The following is a 6,868-nucleotide window of genomic DNA, read 5'->3' on the forward strand; positions in this document are numbered from 1 at the left end:
AGACTTTTTAGGCCGGGTGTGGTGGCTCACGCCTGTAATCCGAGCACTTTGGGAGGCCGAGGTGGGTGGATCATGAGGTCAGGAGATCGAGACCATTCTGGCTAACATGGTGAAACCCTATCTCTACTAAAAATACAAAAAAATTAGCCGGGCATGGTGGCAGGTGCCTGTAGTCCCAGCTACTTGGGGCTGAGGCAGGAAAATAGCGTGAACCCGGGAGACAGAGCTTCCAGTGAGCTGAGATCGCGCTACCGCACTCCAGCCTGGGCGACAGAGCGAGACTCTGCCTCAAAAAAAAAAAAAAAAAAAAAAAANATGAGGTCAGGAGATCGAGACCATTCTGGCTAACATGGTGAAACCCTATCTCTACTAAAAATACAAAAAAATTAGCCGGGCATGGTGACAGGTGCCTGTAGTCCCAGCTACTTGGGGGCTGAGGCAGGAAAATAGCGTGAACCCGGGAGACAGAGCTTCCAGTGAGCTGAGATCGCGCTACCGCACTCCAGCCTGGGCGACAGAGCGAGACTCTGCCTCAAAAAAAAAAAAAAAAAAAAAAAAATCTTTTTATTGAAATACAACTTACATCATCAAAGTGTAGAAATCCTAACTTAATAATGTTTTACTTATGTGTGCACCTGTGGAGCTATCACCCAGATCAAGATGCAGAACACTGGCAAAGCACGGTGGCTCACACCTGTAATCCCAGCACTTTGGGAGGCCGAGGCAGGTGGATCACCTGAGGTCAGGAGTTTGAGACCAGCCTGGCCAACATGGTGAAAATCCGTTTCTACAAAAATTACAAAAATTAGCCAGGCATGTTGGTGCATGCCTGTAGTCCCAGCTACTCAGGAGACTGAGGCAGGAGAATTGCTTGAACCCAGGAGGCAGAGGTTGCAGTGAACCAAGATTGCACCATTGCACTCCAGCCTGGGCGACAAGAGGAAAACTCCGTCACCCTCCACCAAAAAAAATACAGAACATTTCTGGCACCCCAAAAGACATCTTTGTGCCTCCTTCTAATCAGTACCTACTCCAACAGTAACTGCTCTTCTGATCTCTACCACCATGTATTCGTTTATCCTATTTTAAAATGTCATATAAATGGAATCACATAATATATACTTTTTGTATGTCTGGCTTCTTTCATTTAACATTGCCTTTGAGATTCATCCATGTTTTTCACGTATCATGTTAGTAATTCACTATTCTCATTGCTGTTTTACTTTTCATGTGTATGATATATTTACATATATTCCTACTGATGTTATGATTATATATGCTATTTCATACGTATTATTTGAGTATTCTAGCATGATTCCTTTGTCAGATATATGTACTGCAAATATTTGCTCCCAGTCTATGAGTTGCCTTTTTACTTTTTTTTTTTTTTGAAACAGACTCTCACTCTGTTGCCCAGGCTGGAGAGTACAGTGGTATGATCTCAGCTCACTGCAACATCCACCTCCTGGATTCAAGCAATTCTCCCACCTCAGCCTCCCAAGTAGCTAGGATTACAGGCATGCACCACCATGCCTGGCTAATTTTTGTGTTTTTGATAGAGATGGGATATCTCCATGTTGGCCACGCTGGTCTCAAACTCTTGACTTCAGGTGATCCACCCACCCTAGCCTCCCAAAGTGCTAGGATTACAGGCATGAGCCACCACACCTGGCCCCTTTAGCTCTCTTAATGATGTCTTTTTGGCGAACAGAAGTTCTTAATTTTGGTAAAATCCAATTTATCAATCTTATGTTCTGTCTAGGAACTCTTTCCACCAATATTCTCCTAGAGGCTTGATTGCTTTATTTTAGCTTCCACATTTAAGTCTACGATCCATTCTAAATTAATTTCTGGTAGTTGTGAGGAAGGCGTGAAGGTTCGGTTTTTCAGCTTAGTTATCCCATCAACCCATTTATTTAAAATAACTCTGATAAATTGGAATGGAACCTTTGTCATGAATCCCACACATAAATATATGTGTGGGTCTGTTTCTGGGCTCTCTGTTCTATTCTTTAGGTGGTTTTGTTCTTTTTTGTTGTTCCCAGAGGAGCAATAAAGAGTTGCATAAAGAAAAAGTGGATCAAGTCCTCCCACCCTCTTCTCTTCGAAGTAACCACGTTACCACTCTGAGAGGCATTTAGCTTTCCTCCATGCTCTTACAAACATGTGCTCACACACAGTGTGCATTTACAAAGAAGTTTTTAACCACATGGGGAGATGCTTTCTTGTAAAACGAAGAGAGTAGAATGTAAATATTTATGTATCAAACTGTATAAGAGTAGTAATAAAAAGTAGCACTTATCATGTGCCAGGTGCTTTCCTAAGTGCTTTACGTATATTAACTCATTTAATTCTCATAGCAGCCTGAAAGATATGGGCAATTTTGCTCCCATTTTACAGATGATGAAATAGAGGCACAGAGAAGGTGAAACTTGCCCGGTGCCGCATAACCAATATATGGTGGAGCTAGGATTCAAACCCAGCCTGTCTGGCTCCAGAGCCCATACTCTTAACCAGAATTGGTTAGAATAAGACACGTGGAAACATTAGTTGCACTTACCTCTATGAATTAGGATTTTTATTATTTATCCCTTGCTCACTGCCCTTCACCATTCTGACCATTAGGGCCAAGTTGTTTCCCAGCCTTGAAGCCTTTTCATTTCTAGTGTAGACAGTTCCTCCATGACTCACTGCTCAATCAACTGCTATTCACCTTTCAACCCTCAGCCTAAATTCCCCTTCCCCATGAAGTTCGCCCTGACTTCCTACACAAGTATGACTTCCCTGAAACAATTCCACAACTTCCTGTCCTGTGCTTTTCCTTTCTAGCAGTCAGCACAATTGTACATAACAATTTCTGGAATGAGTTGTTTGAATAGCCGTCTTCCCTCAGCACCCCCTAACTGTGGGCTCTATGAAGGCAAGCTCTGGGTCTGTCTTGTTAATCTTTGGGTGGCCAGAGCCTTGTCTGAAACAAGTAGATATGTATGTGAGGGTTCCACTGTGGAGCAGATCAGTGAGAGGCCAGTAGGGGGCTTGGCTTGGGGAGCCCTTTTGCTGTGTTCTAATATGGGTGCAGAGGGAGGTGCTGGAATCAGACACATGGCCCTGAATTAAAATACTGACTAAGCAAGCTGTGCAAACCTGGAGTATAACACTCACATTCTGAGATCTGCTTCCTCTCATATAATATGGGGTTAAAAATATCACTTCGTGGCCAGGCGTGGTGGCTCACGCCTGTAATCCCAGCACTTTGGGAGGCTAAGGCAGGTGGATCATGAGGTCAGAAGATCGAGACCATCCTGACTCACACAGCAAAACCCCGTCTCTATTAAAAATACAAAAATTAGCCAGGCGTGGTGGCGGGCGCCTGTAGTCCCAGCTACTCGGGAGGTTGAGGCAGGAGAATCGCTTGAACCAGGGAGGCAGAGGTCACAGTGAATCGAGACCATGCCACTGCACTCCAGCCTGGTGACAGAGCGCGAGTCAGTCTCAAAAAACCAGACAAACAAAAAACCCTCATATTTCCAAGAGTACATGACACACAGTAGATGTCCAATAGTTAAATGAATTTATTGAATGCTTTTGAAATAATTAAATATGATTTTTCCAGTTTCTTAACTTCTCCGTACCGCTGACCTCTGTTTTCTTATCTGTGAAATGAGATAGTAAATAAATGAATACGCCTATTTCTTTTTTTTTTTTTGAGACGGAGTCTCATTCTGTCGCCCAGGCTGGAGTGCAGTGGCGCGATCTCAGCTCACTGCAAGCGCCGCCTCCCAGGTTCACGCCATTCTCCTGCCTCAGTCTCCCGAGCAGCTGGGACTACAGGCGCCCACCACCACGTCCGGCTAATTTTTTTGTAGTAGAGACGGGGTTTCACTGTGTTAGCCAGGACGGTCTCGATCTCCTGACCTCGTGATCCGCCCGCCTCGACCTCCCAAAGTGGTGGCATTACAGGCGTGAGCTACTGCGCAGGGCCAAATATCCCTATTTCTTAAAATTGTTGTGGGAATTCAAGAACATAATCCACGCAAAGCACAGAACCCAGTGTCTAGCATGGAGGAAATGCTCAATAGCGGTGAACTATGCTTCTTATTATTATGGGTAAAGCACCTTCTGGAGTGCTCAGCACACAGTAGGCACTCCGTAGATAGATGGTGCCAAATGTTACTGACTTAGCCTTCGTGGAGTCATGTCCAGCTGCTTCTAGGGCAGTGCAGGGTTCTGGCTCTGAGAGTGCCTCCGGTTTCCAGGTTTGGTGCTGTACTGACGCCACCCAGTGGCATGAACTATCACTGCTGTGTCCAGTTCAAGGATCAGGTAGGTCTGAGGACAATCCTAGCCAGGAGCTAGCACAGCCTATGGAATCTCTCAAGTCAAGGAAGGGGAAACATTACAGATCATTTATTTCTTCAACTTACAACATTTATGAACACAATACATATATTTAAACTATTGCTGACAGTGTACGTGGTTATTAATCACACTGAAGGACTTAAACACAGAATATAAGTTATGTTAACTAGAAATTCTCAAAGTAGGCCTGGCGCAGTGGCTCACACCTGTAACCCCGGCACTTTGGGACGCCTGGCAGGAGATTGCTTGAGCCCAGGAGGTTGAGACCAGCCTGGGCAGCATAGAGAACCTATCTCTTTTAAAAAAAATGTTTTTTGCTTTCTTTCCCGCTGAGTCGGCTCAGCTCGACAGGGCTCGAGCGGGCGGCGGCGGGGCGGCGGGCGGGAGGAGGGAGGGCGAGGGCGGGCGGAAGAGGGAGGAGAGGCGCGGGGAGCCAGGCCTCGGAGCAGCCACCCGAGCAGACGGATCACACGGAGCAGCGGCCCCGGCCCCGCCAGATCTGCAGCCGAGATGCTCCAGACTTTGTATGATTACTTCTGGTGGGAACGCCTGTGGCTGCCTGTGAACTTGACCTGGGCCGATCTAGAAGACCGAGATGGACGTGTCTACGCCAAAGCCTCAGATCTCTATATCACGCTGCCCCTGGCCTTGCTCTTCCTCATCGTTCGATACTTCTTTGAGCTGTACGTGGCTACACCACTGGCTGCTCTCTTGAACATAAAGGAGAAAACCCGACTGCGGGCACCTCCCAATGCCACCTTGGAACATTTCTACCTGACCAGTGGCAAGCAGCCCAAGCAGGTGGAGGTAGAGCTTTTGTCCTGGCAGAGCGGGCTCTCCGGCCGCCAGGTAGAGCGTTGGTTCCGCCGCCGCCGCAACCAGGACCGGCCCAGTCTCCTCAAGAAGTTCAGAGAAGCCAGCTGGAGATTCACATTTTACCTGATTGCCTTCATTGCCGGTATGGGCGCCATTGTGGATAAACCCTGGTTCTACGACATGAAGAAAGTTTGGGAGGGATATCCCATACAGAGCACTATCCCTTCCTAGTATTGGTACTACGTGATTGAACTTTCCTTCTACTGGTCCCTGCTCTTCAGCATTGCCTCTGATGTCAAGCGAAAGGATTTCAAGGAACAGATCATCCACCATGTGGCCACCATCATCCTCATCAGCTTTTCCTGGTTTGCCAATTACATCCGAGCTGGGACTGTCATCAAGGCTCTGCATGACTCTTCTGACTACCTGCTGGAGTTAGCCAAGATGTTTAACTATGCGGGATGGAAGAACACCTGCAACAACATCTTCATCATCTTCGCCATTGTTTTCATCATCACCCGACTGGTCATCCTGCCCTTCTGGATCCTGCATTGCTCCCTGGTATACCCACTGGAGCTCTATCCTGCCTTCTTTGGCTATTACTTCTTCAATTCCATGATGGGAGTTCTACAGCTGCTGCATATCTTCTGGGCCTACCTCATTTTGCGCATGGCCCACAAGTTCATAACTGGAAAGCTGGTACAAGATGAAGGCAGTGACTGGGAAGAAACAGAGAACTCAGAGGGGGAGGAGGCTGCAGCTGGGGGAGGAGCAAAGAGCCGGCCCCTAGCCAATGGCCACCCCATCCTCAATAACCATCATCGTAAGAATGACTGAACCATTATTCCAGTTGCCTCCCAGATTAATGCATAAAGCCAAGGAACTACACCCCTCCCCGCGCTATAGGGTCACTTTAAGCTCTGGGGAAAAAGGAGAAAGTGAGAGGAGAGTTTTCTGCATCCTCCCTCCTTGCTTTTCACCCAGTTGCCTTTAAACCAAATTCTAACCAGCTCATCCCCAGGTAGGGGGATGTTGGTTATATTCTGTTAGAGGGGGATGGTTGTATTTTCCTCCCTATCCTCCAAGTCATCCTTTCTACTGCTTTTGAGGCCCTCCCTCAGCTCTCTGTGGGTAGGGGTTACAACTCACATTCCTTATTCTGAGGATTTGGCCCTAGCTGTTTGCCTTTGACTCCCTGACCTCCAGAGTCAGGGTTGTGCCTTATTGTCCCATCTGTGGGCCTCATTTTGCCAAAGCTGGACCAAGGCTCACCTTTCTAAGCTCCCTAACTTGGGCCAGAAACCAAAGCTGAGCTGACTTTTAATTTTTCCCTCTATGACACAAATGAATTGAGGGTAGGAGGGTGCACATAACCCTTACCCTACTTCTGCCAAAAAGTGGGGGCTGTACTGGGGACTGCTCCGATGATCTTTCTTTGTGCTACTTCTTTCAGCTGTCCCTGTAGCCACAGGGCTAAGATCTGACTGCCTCCTCCTTTCTCTGGCCTCTTCCCCTTCCCTCTTCTCTTCAGCTAGGCTGGATGGTTTGGAGTAGAATGGCAACTAATTCTAATTTTTATTTATTAAATATTTGGGGCTTTGGTTTTAAAGCCAGAATTACGGCTAGCACCTAGCATTTCAGCAGAGGGACCATTTTAGACCAAAATGTACTGTTAATGGTTTTTTTTTTTTTT

At 46.8% G+C, this 6,868-nt stretch overlaps 2 pseudogenes across 2 annotated transcripts; both read left to right on the forward strand.

Moving 5' to 3' along the window:
- The first annotated feature begins 4,701 nt into the window (after positions 1–4,701).
- Positions 4,702–6,867, forward strand: LOC108543785 (ceramide synthase 2 pseudogene; annotated as a pseudogene). The gene has a single exon (XR_001889670.1). The product of XR_001889670.1 is annotated as a ceramide synthase 2 pseudogene (transcript).
- On the forward strand, positions 5,039–6,867 carry LOC108543786 (ceramide synthase 2 pseudogene; annotated as a pseudogene). The gene has a single exon (XR_001889671.1). The product of XR_001889671.1 is annotated as a ceramide synthase 2 pseudogene (transcript).
- Position 6,868: the final 1 nt, after the last annotated feature.

Source organism: Rhinopithecus bieti, unplaced genomic scaffold (assembly GCF_001698545.2).
Source record: "Rhinopithecus bieti isolate Rb0 unplaced genomic scaffold, ASM169854v2 scaffold_21412, whole genome shotgun sequence".
Lineage (NCBI taxonomy): Eukaryota > Metazoa > Chordata > Mammalia > Primates > Cercopithecidae > Rhinopithecus > Rhinopithecus bieti.